This window comes from Passer domesticus, chromosome 1, assembly GCF_036417665.1.
Source record: "Passer domesticus isolate bPasDom1 chromosome 1, bPasDom1.hap1, whole genome shotgun sequence".
In the NCBI taxonomy this organism is placed as follows: Eukaryota; Metazoa; Chordata; class Aves; order Passeriformes; family Passeridae; genus Passer; species Passer domesticus.
Window position 1 is genome coordinate 1,416,664 of NC_087474.1, and position 17,479 is coordinate 1,434,142.

Sequence of the window (17,479 nt, forward strand, 5' to 3'; positions counted from 1 at the left end):
TAACAATTTTTAAAAGAAGGAAAAAGAAAAAACCTTTCACACTTTTTTTTTTTTTTTTTTTTTTTTTTTTGCATTTTAGTAGCTTCGACCCAGGGAGTGAAATCCGGGCAGGTTGTTATAGCTACCCAAATCCACAGGGGTCCCCCCTGTCTATTTAAACCCCCTAAATCTTCCTTCCCCTTTTTAAAACTACATTTTATCCCTTGGCTTGTGGGCCAACGTGCCCCCTAATGAGTATTAAAACACTATCTCCTTGCAATTAGCTCATTCCTGACTTCACGCTCCTGATTGACAGAACAAGCCAAAGCATCAGAATTCTCCCTTTGGCAATAAGTGCTGATTGGGTCCTTTTTAAGAGAGCTACTTCAAACTTTTTTTTTTCTCTTTTTTTTTTTTTTTTTTTTTTTTTATATTTGCCTTCAGTGTCTTGGCTGAGAGAAGAGTTTTTTACCTCTCTGAGATTTTTTTTTTCCTTGAGAGTAGTAGAGGAAGCAAGAGAGGATTTACCTGTGTCGGGTTGAGTTCACTTCATTTGACTTTTTTTTTTCTTTTAAATTATTGTTATTATTATTATTATTAAAATAATCATCCTGCCTCAGAAGAAAGGAAGGTTTTTGGCAACTCTGGTTAAAAAAAAAAAAAAAAAGAAAGACAACTTTTCATCAATGGCCTCTTTTGGATATTTCCTGTTTCTTTGTGGGTTGAGTCAGGCTCTGTCAAGTTACCCAATCTGGTGGTAAGTTTTATTCTTCTTTTTTTTTTTCGCTCATTTTCATTTATTTTTCCCCTCCTCTGCTTTCTCTGCAACCCCTGCGCTTAAGATGACTTGAAATTCTCCTTTCGTTGCCACTCAGCTAAAGAGGTGGGATTGTTCCAGCGCCAGCAAGTTCTTAGAACCTGCATTTCACCTCTTTTATTTATGCATTCACTTTGTTTATTTTGACTGGGTTATACCTGATCTCTCCTTCTCCTACTGTAAAAGAGAGAGAGCGAGAGGGAGCGATCGGAAAGTTATTTTTTTTTTCCCTCTGAGCGCTTTGATCCTCTCCTGTGAAGAACAAAAGGCGCTGCCTGAATTAAAGAGATAATGATACTAGTTGACATGAGCATTTCAAGGTGATTTCGAGCTAGTCAGGTGGAAGCAAGGGGGGAAAAAGAACAAAACTTTTGGGTGGCTTTTATTTCCCCCCCTCCTTTCGCTTTAAGAAATATTGACGGGTGAATTAAAAATAATAATAAAATAGGGGTGGGAATGGGAAGAGACAGGAGGTGAAGCTGCACCAGCTGGGCTGTGGGGAGGCAGAGCAGAGCCGGGGATGGGCGAGAGATTCCCGGCGCAAACCCCGCGCCTCCTGCGCGCTCCTTGCGCGGGGATGCAGCACTTTTTTGGGGGGGTTTCGCCGCTTTTTCCTCCTTTTCCGCGCTTGGCACCCTACGCCTTTAAGAGCCTTTTTCTCTCCGCTCCCCCACGAAAAGCAAATGGTGCTGGGCAAGGCATGTAAGTGCACGATCTGCTCTAATTACCCCGCGGAGCTAATTGGGCTCGGGGAAGCCCTGGCGCAGGGAGGCTCCGCGGGCTGAGCCGGGGGGCTCCGCGCTGCCGACAGCTCCCAAACGCCCCCCTTTAAAAAAAAATAATAATAACCATCGGGGGCCCTTCAAAAAACGCCCCCGATCATCGCCGTGCTGCTAATTAATTTTGAAATTAATGCTCGCTGCCCCCTCCCCGCGCCGCGGGTGCGGGATGCGCGGTCCCCCCTGTCCGGCGGTGCAGAGGTGAGGGTGTTGAAGGCAGCAGCCTCTCCAACTATTTCAGGTATGTCTGAAAGCAGGGAATTCGTTGGGATGGGAGGGAGAAGGAAAAAAAAAAAAAAAAAGGAAAAAAAAGGAAAGAAGTTAAAAAAAAAAAAAAGCCATAAAATGCAAATGTGTTCTTGGGAAGACAGGCAGCGAGAGCACCTGGACGGGAGTCATTAAAAAGCAATCTTTTATTCCCAGCCACCATCTAACTTATAATTAGAAACTCTGCTCGCATTCCTGATTGGAGAAGGAAACGCATTCCTCTAATACCGACATAAATATTCGCTTGTCACCCGGCGAGGGGAGCGCGGTCCCGGCCCCCCTGCCTGTCCCCCCTGTCCCCTCTGTCCCCCCTGTCCCCGGAGCTGCGGAAAACTGGGAAAAGCTGGGGAAAAGGGCGCTGGGAAGGGGGGCAGGGGGTCCCTTCCCGAGCGGGGCATCCTCAGGTGTGCGCGGGGGGCGACACCGGGACACTGCGGCTTTGGGGTGGCTTTTCCCCCGTCCCCAAGCAGCGGTTCCAGACGCTCCTCTGGCCAGGAGAAACCCCCCCTTAGGCCATGGAAATGCAAAGGAGGCTTGGATTGGGCTGGGGGAGTCGCGGCAGAGGCCAGGAGCTGTTGCATTGGCTGCCCAAATTTCCCCCCTCGCCCTCCCGTCCCTTTCCCTCTTCATTTCTCCTCAACCTTTCCCCTCTTTATTTATTTATTTATTTATTTATTTTCCATTTATTTTTTTATTCCCCCGGCGAGATATGAGCCCACGCCCGTGGCTGGGGATGGGGGGCAGCCCCGGGGATGTGGGAATTGGGGTCTGCCAGGTGGCCCTGGGCTCCCCGGGATGCACATCCCGAGTTCCTTTTCTCCTAGGCCAGCCCAGCTGGTCCCAAAATCCAGCAAAATCCACCCCGCTGCTTGATTTGATTTTCATTTCGTTTTGTTCCGCTCTTCCTTTTGTTTTGTTGTTGTTGTTTTTCTCTTTTTTTTTTTGGAAGAGAGAACCAGGATTTTTTTTTTTAGTCTGGTCACGCAAGCAGCAAAGATCCCATCCCCAGCATCTCCCCTCTATCAGCTCACGGTGATTTGGGTGTTTAGAGTAGAAAATCTGTCATTCGCCAGCCCCAAATTGTGCCCCCTCCTCTCTAATCGTCTCTAATTAAAGCATCAGCTCATCCTAAAGCACGCAGGGCTGTGGGTATTTACACTCGGAGAAAATCCCCGCGAAAAGCAGGGACTGAGAAATGATATTTTCCTGTGAGTTTTGCTTAATTGTTGTCCCAAAATCGAGGGAAATGTAAATTTCTGAGGGGATCAGGTGTTGTAAGTTCTGCCTCCCTCTCGCAGCTCCTTTTCAGGCTGAGCTGTTCCAATTGCTGCTCCCACCGTGGCACCTGTTTGAACCAGATTCCCACATTCCTGGGAGCTTTGGGAAAAGTTCAGTGGAGGGAAAAGGAAAAAATCCCTCTGTGATGATGCTGGGGGTGGGAGGGCAGACTCTGTGAGTTCCTTAAAACCTTAAAAATAAAAATTAAAAAAAACCCTCCAAATAATTAATTTATAAACTGGGATGAAAGAGGTTTTGGAAATAATGGTTTAAAAATAATCCAGGATTGCTGCTCGGATTGATGAGCTGGGTTTTGGGATGCACTGGAGGGGTTTCTTTGGCCTCAGGAGCCCCACGGGACCTTCTCCAGAGCAGTGCAGCACTGAGCCCTTCAACCTAGAGCAGCTCTGGGAGCAGCAACAGGCTCTTCCACACCCAGGGGGCCAGATTAACTGCAAAAAATCACATAGTTTTCGGGTTTTGCTGCTTTTTTTAATGTTGGTGCTGTTCATTTTTTGGTTTGTTCAAAAAAAAAAAAAAATAAAAAAAGAGGTTGGAATGAGTGAAGGAAGGCTGAGGGAATTCTGAAGCAAAATTCATGGGTAAGGGAGGATTAAATGTAACCTTTTCCCTGTCCTGGGCGAGTCTGGGGTCTGTGGGGAGTCACAGGGGCAGCATAAAGAGAATTTAAACTTTTTCTAGCTGGCTTGCACTGCCTTGACTGACTCCACATGGAATTGGGAGGACAAAAAACCCTTTAATTTTATTTATTTTATTTTTCAACCCGTGCTAAGTGGCCTGACTTGGTCTGAACAGTGGGCAGAAATTATTCAGAAGGGGGGGAAAAAAAGTCAATCAAAATTAACACAGAGCTTCCATGCTGGGAATCTTATCCTCCTACAGCCCAGGATGCTGCTCCTGAGGGAGGTGATCCCAGGAGAGGCTCTCTGGGCTGAACTGGAAGTACAGGGAGACCCCTTTGCTGTAGGAAGAAGTAACTGGCATCATTTCTCCTGGGTGTGAGGCAGCTTGGGAATATGTGTGGTTAAACTCTGTGCCTGGACAGGGATGGGAAGAGGAGTTCTAGTGGAACAAGAGGCTGGGGTTTGGTGTGGTGGCAGCAGGGACTGTCCCCTCCTCTGCCCTCCTGGGGCTCCTGACCCTCTGTGTCACACCCAGAGTGGGGTGGGATGGGACCAGGCCCGTGAAAAGCTGGGAAATACCAGGGTGAGGAGTGTTCCTGGAGGTGCCAGGCCGTGGGAAGGGGCTGTGGAGTTTGGGGGATGTGTGTGCAGACGTTTCCCTGCTGTGGCCTGGCTTTGCTCTGTTCCCCAGCAGCTCCATGGATTTTCTCACCCCTGCAGGATGTGATGTCCTGCAGGATCCTCTTTCTGTGAGGGCTGGGGAGAGAGATCCAGCAGCTCTTTCCTCTGTGCTTTTTGCAATTCAGGAAATGTGAGCTCGAGGGAGCCCTGCCAACAGCAGGGACATCCTCCAGCAGTGCCCAGGTGCCACACAGAGCCTGTCCCTGCTCTGTGGTGTGGAAGCCTGGAGCACTGGGAATATTTCTGTGTCTGCTCTGGGGTGCCCTGACCCCCAGGGCAGCACTGACTCTGACCCTCATCCATGGACAAAGTTTCCTGGACTTCAAGATAGACCAGAATCCACAAAAGTGTGAAATAGATTACAGAGAGCAGTGTAGGTGTGTCACCTGGTGATAAAATTTAGGGTTTGGGATTTTTAGTATGTTGTGGATGGAAGCAGGATGAAGGGCACAGGGTGCTGTCCTGGGTTTCTTCATGCTGCTTCTTCCTTCTTCTTCATGGGTTTGGGTGGCATTTTGTAACTGGGCAGAAAAGTCCACACTGGGGGCTCTTTGGGATCAGTTATTGGGTTAAAAGGGAAAATAATCTAGGTGTCAGTTCTTAATTGGATAGTTTAGTCTCAAAGACCTTGGAACAAGAGATTGTAGCCATTTTTTGCCTTCTGATGAAAAGCTGAACTCATGGCTGTGAGACTGTTTTACTGATAAGAAATAATAAACACCTGAGTGTGAACATGAAATACTGCCTCAAGTGCCTTCAGTCCAGACCCAGAGAAACCAACAACTGGAACCACCACACTGTGGCATCCCCACAGCAGGAGCAGGGCAGGGATGAGCTCCTGCCTGGTGCTCTCTGTCCTTTCCTGGGATCTGAGCCCCTCAACAGCCCCCATTTTACAGCGAGAGGAACCCAGGCCAGGCTCTGGCTGCTGGGAGAAACCCAAACCCTGCAGAACCAACCCAGCCTGGCAGGCTGCAAGCAAAGCTTGCCTCGGGGTGATCATCCCCGGGTGCCAGGAGGGAGGCAGAGCCCTGAGGTCACCCGAGGGCCAGCCCAGCCAGGTGCTGGCACCAGGGCAGCAATCTCTAGAGCTCCGAGGTATGAATTGCATCTCCCCACTTCTCTGCTCGATTGGCCGGGCTGAGGAGCTGGAATTCATCTGTGTCTCCTCCCCTCCTGCAGCAGGTTGTGTGAGATGTTCAAATCCATCAGGGTACGTGGGAATTCTGGATGAGTTAGGGACAGGACCTCTCAGTTGTTTGTGATGATGGGATTTATTTTTCTTAGCTTCTACATAGGCAGGAAGGGTGTGCTCAGCTCACATCTTCACCTCATGGCTCAGAAGGGCACAAGACCCTTAGTCACAAGGCCTTTTAAGGATTTATTGACCAATAAAACACTGCCAACAAGGATATTTATGATTTTGACCCAATCCTTAAATATTTAATCTATGGACCTGTGCTACTGTGTAAGCTCTCTTAGCCAATCATGTTATGGCACACAAACCTGCAAAAACTTCTCAGTACCTTTGTAACTACATTTACTTTTTCTCTATCTTAAACTCTAAAAGTCTAAACTTTCTTTTACTTAGCTTAACATGTCTCTGCTTTAAACTCTAAATCCACATTCTTGTTTCTAGCACCTCAGTCTGGGAGCCTTTTCCAAGGTCTCAGATCAAATCCTGGGTTTAATTCTAAGTTTTGGCTTACAGCCCCAAAGTTCTGAGAGTTCCCTGCATTTTGGATCCCAGCAAGTGGAGCAGTGCAATTGGCCTGCACCCATCCCTGTCCCACCCTTGTCCCAAGCCTTGGAATTGCCTTTTTGTACCTGTACCTACAAGACAGCAGTGTCTGACCCAGCCCTGTTTTTCCAGGCAGAGAATAATCACAGAATGATGGTTTAGGCCCCTCTCAGCTACCAGCTCTCCCCCAGTTTGGATTTGGGATGGGTGCTTTGCACCCAAGCAGCAATAGGGTACAGGGAAAAGGGTCCAGGAGATTTTTCTGTACAGATCTAAGTGGTAAAATCCTGTGTTTTAATGCTGAGCAGAGGATGCTGTGTGCAAAGGGGAAGGGAAATCATTTCCCATCTCCCTCTTTTTGGTGGGACTGAAGAAACAAACTCTGAAGCTGTCTATTTGTCTAGTGGTAGTGAGATTAGTAACTGGACCAGGATTACACCAGGAGGTTTTTTCTCAGCAGGAACTGAAAATTTTGCAAGGTTTTAGCAAGAAGTCCCTGTTTGTAACATGGGGAGGGCTGGGACTTCCCCAGAGAGCCCGGTGTGTGCTAAAGAAAATCCCAAACCCCTCATCTGCTCAGCTTTCAGACTCATTTTATCAAATTGTGTTGTTCTGCTACGTATTAATTGATTTTTCCTTTCCATTTTAAGAAGACTTTATTAGAGAAATTAACCTGAAAACCAGCAACTCAGTATTCAAAGCATTGGCTGAAGGAAGCACATCCAGTAAAAAGCTTTTCCTAACTCAGATAAAGTGAATCCTTTTGCTCCCCAGGTATTTCCAGGTAACCCTGAAGGTCAAACCTGTCCTTTGCAGATCTTTACCTCTGGGAATTCTCACTGGAAAAGTTTTGAGCACTTGGAATAGTTTGGGTTGGAAGGAACCTGTTAAAGGTCATCTGGGCCTGCAGTGAGCAGGGACATCCTCAACCAGGGTAGCTGGAACTGAGGGATGGGAATCACTTTGCTTTCTGTTGGCCAAAAAAGACTTTTTGACCTTTCCTTCTAAAAGGTTCAGGCTGGAGGAGCCTTGATTTTTACTGTGGTGTCTGCTAGAGAAGGAAATCAAGGATTGCTGATTGCAGCAGGGGAAATCAGGCTGACTCCATCCCAAACCTGCGGGATCCCTCTCCTGCTTGCATCCCAATTCCCTCCCACCCTGCTCCAGCCATGCAGCAATGCTGCAGCCCCTGCAGCAATCCCTGCACCACTGGTGCTCAGCATGAGCACAGGAGGAGGGGATTACTCCACGTTAGACCTCACGAGGAGCAGATCTTTTCCCTTTGGGAGCGCAGGAAAATCCCACCGGGACACGCTGGGGTTGTCCCTGGGCTGTGCCCGTGCTCAGAATTCCTGGAGCGCTGATTCAAAGCGCCCGGCCGCATTTCAAAAGGCTTTGTTGGGATAATGACAGCACCCTGCACAAGGGGAATCCTGCGGGCATCGAGTCGGGATGAGCCCCCGGGAGCTGTTCCCGGCATGGGCAGCGCACCTGGGGGTGACAGCCTCGTGAACCACCCCATCCACGGGGAGATTCCCTTCCCAGAGCAGGACTGGAGTCATGCTGCTTCCCAAAGACCTTGTGGGGATGAGCAGTGTGGCTGGGAAGAGGATGAGGGAGGTCTGGAGGTCGTGGCTGGGAAGGAGAAGGTTCGGAAGGGGCACCCACAGAGTTCTGGTGGTGTGGAGCTCGGTGATTTCTGCCCAGACAGGAGGTGGCTGGCACTGGGGTTAAACCCACTGGAATATGGGGGAAACACAGCCTCCAGCTGAGCCAAGGGAATAGAGGCTGGATATCAGGAAGAAGTATTTTACAGAAAGGTGATAAAGTTCTGGAATGGCTGCCCGGGGAGGTGGTGCAGTCCCCCTCCCTGGGTGTGTTTAACAAAGCCTGGATGTGGCACTGAGTGCCAGGGTTGAGTTGAGCTGTTGGGGCTGGGTTGGACTCGATGGTCTTGAAGGTCTCTTCCAACCTGGTCATTATGGGAATTCTGTGAAAGGAAGGAGAAATGGCAGGGGAGAAGCACACAGCTCTTGTCCAAGTGCCCAGCCAAGGCTGCAGCAGGAGTGTCCCCAGCCCAGAAGGTCTCTCCAAACCCATCTCTGCTTTGCTGTCACCCCCCAGAGACACAGCCCAGAGCCAGGATGGTTCAGTGGGGTTTAACACTGGAACTGGAGGCAGCAGCCTTCCTATAGAGTGTCGATTAGAGCTTTGCTGGATCAGGTCTGGGCTTGGTCTTGCAGAAAAGCCACTTATAAAACTGTCCATGCCAGCTGTTTACATCCATCCTATACCATTCCTGATGCTCTTTCCCCCTTTTGTCCCTTTAAAAGTGGCAGGATTTAAGTCCTTTTGTCATCTTAGCACAACCTCTAAAAATCCAGCAGTTCATAAGCTCACTCCAAATTCTCCTGGAACTCTCAAAAACCAAGGGGAGGGAAGGAGAGCTGATACATTAACTCCCTTGTGCTGAACTCCTAACATAGGGCACGGCTTTCAAAGCAGCCTGGGAGCCAGGGGAGAGCGCTCTGCATCACAAAGGTGTTGTTTGTCCCTCTTCCTGCCTTGTCACCTGCATATTCACAGCACATCTGGGTGCTGCTGCTGCCCAGAGAGAGCTTTGCATTTGTAGAGGCTGGGCCATCAAAGGAGTCCCAGGTGCCTTTGGTCTCCTCCTCACCTCGGTTTCTGTCCTGGTGTCACACCAGCCAGTTACTCTCCCATGGATTCAGGGATAATTATTAGCAGGGATGCTGTTGCTCTTTCCCAAGGTGGATATTCCTTCATGCTGTGAAATTCTTTTCTCCTGCTGCACCTTTGCACTCTCAGGCTTTGCCAGCAAAGTCACATCAGAGCACGGGGCTGGTTCCCTTCTCCATCACCTGCCCTGCAAGGGGCTCCAGGTGTCTGGGACGGTCATTTCTCCTCTCCCATGGGGTCCTGTGGGCTCAAAGTGTGTTGGAGAAGGCTCAGGGAGTGCCTGGGCATGGCAGACCCTCACATTTCCAGCCTGGCCTGGGGTTCATCACAGGTTTGGGAGCTTTCCTGGTCTCCAGGCACCATTCCCAGTGTTCCCAGTTTAAACACGCCTCCCTGGAACAGCATCCAGCCCACAAATGGAGATGGCCAGGTTCCCACCAGGAGCCCATGCCAGGTTAAGGGGCTGGGTGACATCCTGGTCATCCTCAGAGGCCTGGCAGGGATTGCACACAACCCACTGGTGACCTGCTCCTTCCTTGGCAGCAGCTGGAGACCAGTTGGGGAAATCCCAGAGCACCAGAGTGCTCCATGTCCATCTGCAGGCAAAGCCTCGGGGTGGAGCTCACTGCACCCATCCCATGGCTGCAATTCCCATGTCTCCATCCCAGCCAGGGGCTCCTGGCTCCTTTCTTTGAGGAGAACTGGGCACTTTCTGAGCAATTCCTGTCTCAGGTGTTTGATGGAGCTTGGCTGGTGAAATCCTCTGTGCCAGTTGGATTGAGGAGACCAGCTCAGAGGTACCTCCACCAACACCAGCCAGGTTTGGTCAGAACATACCCAAAAGAGAAGTCTTTGCACACTTGCCCATTTCCTGGTTGTTAAAATCCATCATTCCCATTGCCAGGCGTAAGTTCACATGGGTTAAATCAAGCCATGGACTTTTTATCCATCATTTTCCTGTATTTTATCAACTCTTTAGTGCTCATTGGTGTATTGGAACATTCATGACATCCAGGCTGGTCCTAAAAGCCTCTGGACCACCCCTCCCCTCTGGAAATTCATCTTTGGTCCTGTCTCAGCCCAGCTGCTGAAAGCCTCAGCAGTCTGAGTGTTTTCAGCTTCCTCTGTAAATATTTAATCCTGCCTTTAATCCAGGACACTTCAGAGAACAAACGCATCCTCCTTGTGCTCTTGGACACATCCAGAGTGTCCCACCATCCCCCAGTCACACCCACAAGTCATTACCTCAAGATTGTGATAGAACTTTATCTCAGAACTTCTTAAGGAGAGATTTGAAGTGATTTCCCTGTGGCCCTGTCCTGACAGTTATCTTGGCAGGGGGACACAGCCACAGATGTTTCTGCATTTCAAGAATTCCTCTGACTTTGCTTTGCTCTCAGTTCTCTGAAATCAAGCCCTTTCCCCTTTTCCCAGTCCATGCCTCTTGGTTTCACTTTCCAGGTTTGTATTTCCTCTGCATTTCTGCTGGAAGATGCAGTTTTACAGCAAAAATTGTGCACACCCCTCTTTCCAGGGCAGCCAGCTTTATCCAACAGGATTCCCACCGTGGGGTGGAGCAGGGAGAAAAGGCAGAGCCCATCCCTGCTGCAGCTGAGCCTGTGAGACAAATCCAAATTTCTCTGAGCAGAGCAGGAGCTCCTCGTGCTTCCAGAGGGGTGCACCTTGTCTGATAGAGATATTCCTGAGGAGTGGGAAGCAGGAATGGAGCTCCTTGAACACTTGCCAAGCCTTCCATTCAGTGTGTCCCTCTGTCCCCACGAGAACAACAATGGGCCTGTTGCTAGACAGGGCTCTGCGGTGTGACAGAAAACAAAATCCTCAGCAGGCTGAGGGACACAAGGGAGAATTCCCTTTTTTTCCCTGAGCCTCCTGTAGCTGGGAAGAAATGGGACAGTCTGGGCAGGTAGGAGTCCATGCAAAACCCCCTGAATGTCAGGGGAATTCCACTGGGCATCAGATAAGATTTGTAGAATTTACTGGGAGAACCACAGCTCCTCCAGAGGTACAAAAATCTGGTTAATGGGGTTTTTTGGGAGATCCATGATTGGTTTCTGTCCCTCCTGGAGGGAGAATCTTTCTGAATATTTTACAGTGAAGTTTCCTTCAGAGTTAGTGGTGAGAGATGAGATACAGCTCACCTGACATCTGTCAGACATTTACTTTGGGATGAGTCCCATCCTGTCCCAGATTCCCAACCATTTCCTGGAAGAGGGTCCTGGATGACTGGGACAAAGATCTCTCCCTTTAGACAGGTCAGGTTTGGCTTTGAAACACTCCTAAAAGTGAGGAGCATCTGGGCACTTTATGTTCTACATAGACACGTGGAGTGCTGAAAAGGGATGTTTCCATTGGGGGACCCTTCAGTGTGAATCTTTAGTGACCAAATCACCTTTAAAAAACTCTTCACTTGAAGTCCTGGTGTTGCTGTCCACAGGTGTAGAGGAACTGAGCAAAAATCCCATCTCTTAGAGGGGCTTTTGAAGGGAATTCTTGTAAAACTTTCAGTTTCTTGCACGTTCTGGGAGCAGCCATGGAGATGAATTTGATGTGGAATAAGCTGCATTAGTGATCCAGACCAGGAGGGCTGGGTGCCACCCTGATCCCGTGGATTTGGGATGGTGCAGAGCTGTCCTGAAGGCTCTGAGGGCAGGGCCCTTCTGTGGCTCCTAGAATCCCAGAGTGGTTTGGGTTGGAAGGGGCTTTGGAGCCCATCCAGTTCCACTCCATGCCATGGGCAGGGACACCTCCCACCATCCACCCTTTTGATATATTCTGATATTATCCCACAGTGAAGGATTCAGGGATTGGGAAGCTCAGTCCAGCCCATGCCCTTTCCCAGCTGGCTGGAGCAAACTGTGCTGAATTTAATCTATAAAGAAAGGACCTGGCAGCCCAATCTCCAGGCCCTGAGAGCTGCTGTGCTGCAGCATTAGCAGGGCTGTGCTTGGGTCATCCCCTGGGAAGATTTGCTGCTGGAAGGGCTCAGAGAAAACAAGAGGCTGGACGGGAAGGACAGGAGGGAAGTGTGGGGCTACCTGGACATGTAACTTGTGCTTTATGCCTCAGATTTGTTGATGGCATTGCTGCAGTGTGATCAATTACTGGGTTTTATGGAGCTGCCCCTTGTCAGTGGGTTGCAGTGACTGGCCCATGAATACCCTCAGCTCATCCTGAGCGTGAGGAAAAGTGGATTAGCTCTGTTGCTTTTTTTGAAGTGCTTATTTCCTCTGACAGAACAGGCTTTAAGCAGCACAGATTTAGCTGTCTAACTCTCAAACACCTTGGGTTAGCTGAGATCCATCCCACTGTGGGCTTGCAAAAATAGGTGTAGCAGCTTCTACCACCATTAAATCCAGAAATCACCTCATCCATCCTCACGTGCTCCAGGCTGGATTAAATCTGCCTAAATCAGAGCTGTGAAGAAGTCATGGATGTAAGCACTCAGCTAGCTCTGAGTCACTGCTAGCAGGAATATCATCTGGAGAAGGAAGGAGCTTACTGGATCACTGCTCCTTCCTAGCAGGATGGCTCATGGATATTAGTGGATTGATTGCAAAACCTCAAAGTCACTTGCAACAGAAGACCGAGGGCACAGTGGGAACTGGGTTTTGCCTGGGAGAGTACATGGCCCAGACAGATGGGGCAAAGAGTTGAAAGAGAATAGATAAGACACATTAGCAGAAGATCGGGGCTCAGACAGGGAAATGCTAATTCAGTGGCCACTGAAACCCTCGGTGTAAGTTGCCCACAGGCATATGGGAAGTCTGTGATCCCGAGGAGCTTTGAGCTTGTCCTGCTGACTCATGTGTAGTCTCGGTCTCCTGGTGAATGAAAGGGTCAAGCTCAGCCTGACACGAGGCAGGCACAGCTTCCTAACAGAGCCGCTGAAACTGCAGCTGGCCAGAAGAGTCTCCAAATCCTAACAGAGAAACGAATTCAGTGTTTGTGTAGGCTGTATAGGCTTTATTGTATATATTATTGTATTGTATATATTGTATTTGTGTAGGATTTAAATTTACAGCCAGGGGTACCCTGGGGGTGTCTGCCAGCAGCAGTGAGAGTGGTGGTGGCTCCTGCTGCCCCAACACTGGCACTCAGAATAAACTGAGGAATTCTGTCCTGCAGACAGGCTGCAGAAATTGGGAAAACCAAGCTCTTGTTGAATTCTGGTGTGGAAGAGCAAGCTCTGGTACCAGAAGGGCAGGGAAGCATGCAAAACCTTGACTATCTAATGGACTGCAGGCTTTGTGATTAACCAGGGGACGAGGCAATTCAGGAGCTAAAACACATCCTTGGGAGCTCTGGCCATATTTCTTCTCTGCCCTTCAGAAGCCTCAACAAATAGCTGGGTGTCCTGGTCAGAGGAGAATCAGAAAGGTGGAAAATGAGAGTTTCTTACAGGGGACAGCTGCTCACATCCCATTCTGAGGGACACTGTGGGGTCACTGAGCAGAGCCAGGAGGAGAAACTGGGCCAGACTTCTCTTTGACTCACTGTTAAAAAAAAAAAAAAAAAAAAAAAAAAAAAAAAAAAAAAACCAACAATTTTTGGGTGAGGATAAGAGCCAGGGCAGCTGGACACGTGTGAGTCAGACCACGAGGAGTTGAGGGCTGTCCTCTGTTGCAGGGCTGTGCACCCTGCAGTGTCTCAGAGCTGCACATCCCATCTCAGGGAGTCATCCCAGCTCCCTTTGCAGCCCACCACGGAGGGCTAGCAATTCCTGGCTGTGACTCAGCAGCCCTGCCAGTGTCAGTCTCAGGAGGAAAGGATCTCTCTCTGCTGGGGATCAGCAGAACCAGTTGGGAACCTGACTCGGTTAGGTCAGATGATTTAATTCCATCGTGCCCAAATCCTTAAGTTCATCCTGCCCTTGGTTCCCATGGACAAGGAATTTGTATTCCTGTAATTTGTCAAAGATTTGGTCTTTTGGACTGAATTTCTGTAGCCAGTAGTGAGCTGCCCAGTGGAGGCACCTTGACAGAGAGCACCCTCCAAACCAATCACAGTTCTGATCCCAAAATCCCTGCAGCTGGACTCACCAGCTCCTGCTGCCTTCTGAGCTTCACGTTTTCATGGTTCTGCTGACCTTGCTGATAAGATCTGTGCAAATTTATTCATACGCTTGTGCTGTCTGGTCCTCGAATTCCCAGACTGTTTCTGTAACTGTGAATGAGGAAGAGTTGGGTTTATCTCAAATTTCCTTGATCTTAGAGATGCCAGGAGAGGTGCCTGGGATTTTCTTTGATGCCAGAAGAACACAGTGGCATCAATATGATGGGAGAGTGAGGGAAGTGATGTGAACTCTGAACTGACTAAACTTCAGGTCTCCACACAGGTTTTAAATCTGTCTGGGTGCTAAGTTAGGCATGAGCTTAGCCCTGGGCATTACTGTGCTGAGTTAGACTTCATTATTAATCTTAGGAAAGAATAGACAGAGACATCTCAGGTGTACTTTGTGTAATTTTCAGCCACGTTGACCCTTTTTCTGTGAAATTCAGGCCTTTGCAAAGTGTTTTTATGCAGTAAAAGCTGTAATTGTTTGTGCAAAGGGCTCCTTCAGGCCCTGGAGAGGGACCCAGGCTGGGAGCAAGGAGGGGCTCCTGGAAGGGCTCTCAGATCCACTGCTCTCTAATCCATCTCTCAGAACTGGTTTCTACATGATCCAAGGCTTAAGCAATCCTGCTGCCTCTTTGTCCCCATAATGACATTTAAACCTCTTGGCCCCAAGTGAGCTCCATTTGGCAGAGGTTCTGAAAAATGCTAGATATCCACAAATCTCACCAAAAAGGGCAGTTAAATGGAGTAAAAACGTGACCAGTGTCCTGCCAGGGGCTGAAGGGTGTGAGGATGTGTGTGTGTTCATCCATGTTCCCTGGACATCCTAAATCCAGACAGAAGAGTCAGTGCTCACCCATTTCAGTGCTCCCAGAATAACTTCTTATTCTGTTTGTTTGTTTGTTTGGTTTTTGTTTGTTTGTTTGTTTGTTTTTGTTTTCTTCAATTCGCCTTCTTTCACAGAATTACAGAGCACAGAATGGTTTGGGTTGGGAAGGACCTTTGAGGTCATCCAGTTCCAACCCCCTGTGATGGGCAGGGATGTCATTCACTGCTTCAGGTGTCTCAGGGCTCCATCCAACCTGGCCTTGGACACTTCCAGGGATGGGGCATCCACAAGCTGATCCAGTATTTCACCACCCTCTGAGTAAAGAACTTCCTCCTAACATCTCATTTAAATCTCTTCTCATATAGTTAAACTGGTTTTGTTGTCCAATCCCTATCTGCCCATGTAAAAAATCCCTCTCTCTCTTTTTTTATAAGCTCCCTTTAATTACTGTAAGGCCACAATGAGATCTTCCCATCTCTCCAGGCTGAACAATCCCAGCTCTCTCAGCCTGTCTTTGTAGGATGGTTGCTCCAGCCCTCTGACCATCAGAGGGTTTCTTCCCATTTTCTTCCTTCATTTTCAGTTTGAGATGTGATTTCTGAGAGGAGTGGGCCGTGCCAGGAATCTCCTCATTGCTTTGTGTGGCTGAGGAAGGGATGAAGAGGAGGAACCTCCTCGTTGGGTTGAAGGAGAAGGAAGGACTCCCATGCTTTGGAGGCCTGTGGTTCCCCGTCACAGCTGTGTGTCACTCACTTCTCCCCTGCTGGATTGGTGCTGGCAGCTCCCAGTGATGTGTCCTAGAAAAGTCCAGAAGGTTGAGTCCCTTCTGTGAGAGTTCTGTGGGGAGAAAAAAACATTTATTGTGAAGGAATGTAGTTAAATATATAAATATGATCATATGTGTGTGCATAGATAGGTGGATCACATATCCCTCTTAGCTTTGGCTTCTGCTCCAAAGACAGTTTTAGCCATAGAAAATCTTCCTTTGACTGTAACAAACTTTGGGACAACCTATTTGTCTTGTGTCTTGGACTCCGAGATCCTTCAGGATCCTACAAGTTGCTTCATACCTTGATTCTGGGCCAGGAAAGTTCTGCTTTGGAGCAATTCCTTTGTCTCGTGTCTTAAGACTCCGAGCTCCTTTAGGTCTTGATCCTTCCAGTTTCTTCAACTTTTGATTCTGGGCCAGGAAAGTGCTATGTTTGCTCTGTGTTTATCCTTAAATACCGGGGCAGTTCTGTTCATTTTCTGTGCTTGGGCTCTGGGCTGGGTTGCAGGGGTTGAGGTGAAGCCTGGGAGCAGGGAGAGTTTTCCTGTGCTGGGCTGATCCACAGCACGTTATTATCCCTGCTATCAGGGACACACAGTAATAATGTATGGAAATTACAGGCATATCTCAGTCCCATCTCCCCTATCCCAGTGCAGGGCAGAGAAGGAGCCTGGTTAAGGCTTGTACATATCTGACAAGGTGCAGCAAAACTTGGCTTGGAGCTGGATGGGGTTTTGGGGCATGCAAAGGCAGAATTGCAGAACTTTGGTATCCTTCAGAGCTCACAAAATCCATCCATGCACGCTGCTCTCAGCTGAGATGGGTGCTGAGAGCTCTGAGCTCCACAGGCTCCTGGCTGAATCCCCAGTGCTGGCCAAGCCTCAATCAATGTGAATAATTGATTTGGTGGTTCTGGGGAACGGCATAATCCATTGGTGAGGGTGTGCTGCTGAGATTTGGGAGGCTTGGGCTCAAAACCCTGCTCGGGATGGAGCAGAGGAAACTGGTGAAGCTCATTTTCCCATCCCATGGGTAGGAGCCATAACCACGGAGTTGCTGACTCTGAGTGTAAAGGGGACATTGCGTCCTCCACCTTCACTTTGGGAATGGCACCTTAGGGGATGGGCACCTGAACAAATTACCACGAGGTAAGTTAGGGTGTGAACTCATCGGATGCCAGTTTTTCTGTGGTAACTGCCCGTGTGAATGCTCTTTCCCTGCAATAAACACGAGATGGTTCATATTTACCAGGGGGTAAGAACGTTCACATGGGTGTTCACATGGCTCACACCCTGGTTTGACTCCCGGTAACTTGGGCCTGTGCCTCTAACCTCAGTACCCTTGAAAAGCCATCCCAAAAAAGAAATATCAAACTCCTCTGCTTTACATAAACCACAATTTTGCCATTTCTTCATTTCAAATTACAATTATTTCGGCTTGCCAGAAAGGATTTGCTGGGATTGACTCCACTGCTCCTGTTTTGGCTGGGAACTTGAGGTCATGGAGGTCCTGGTGGCCAGGGTCAGCCAGCAAGGGCAGATAATCCACAGACACCACACCAGCTTTTCTTGCCTCATAGTCAGAGACCTTCTGGGCACTGACAGAATATTAATATTCCTGTTTCTCACAGCCAGCTCCCGAGCCCTGAAGAGATTTAAACATGTGGAGATATGAAGTCAGGCATATAAAAATCCCTTTAGCCCGTGGAGAAGGGCGGTGTGGCTGTGGATGAGAGATGCTCCCAGGTTGCCTTCAGGTCACCAAGTGTTTTCCAAGTGCTTTCCATAGATCTGGGAAATGGTCACAAAGTGTTCTAAGGGAAAGACTTGGATTTTTGGAAGGAAAGGCCTTGGAATAACGGTCTGTGAGTCTTCCAGTGCTGCACAGATAGAAACCTTGCCTAGGAGCAGGCACAGCAT

General features: G+C 48.8%; 1 protein-coding gene across 1 annotated transcript in view; it reads left to right on the forward strand.

Annotated features, from left to right (window-relative positions):
- Positions 1–1,464: 1,464 nt before the first annotated feature.
- WNT3A (Wnt family member 3A) overlaps positions 1,465–17,479 on the forward strand; it is an 89,800-nt gene continuing 73,785 nt past the window's right edge. The window contains exon 1 of the mRNA XM_064415032.1: positions 1,465–1,816. The gene's annotated coding sequence lies outside the window, so the exon portion shown is untranslated. The remainder of the gene's footprint in view (positions 1,817–17,479) is intronic.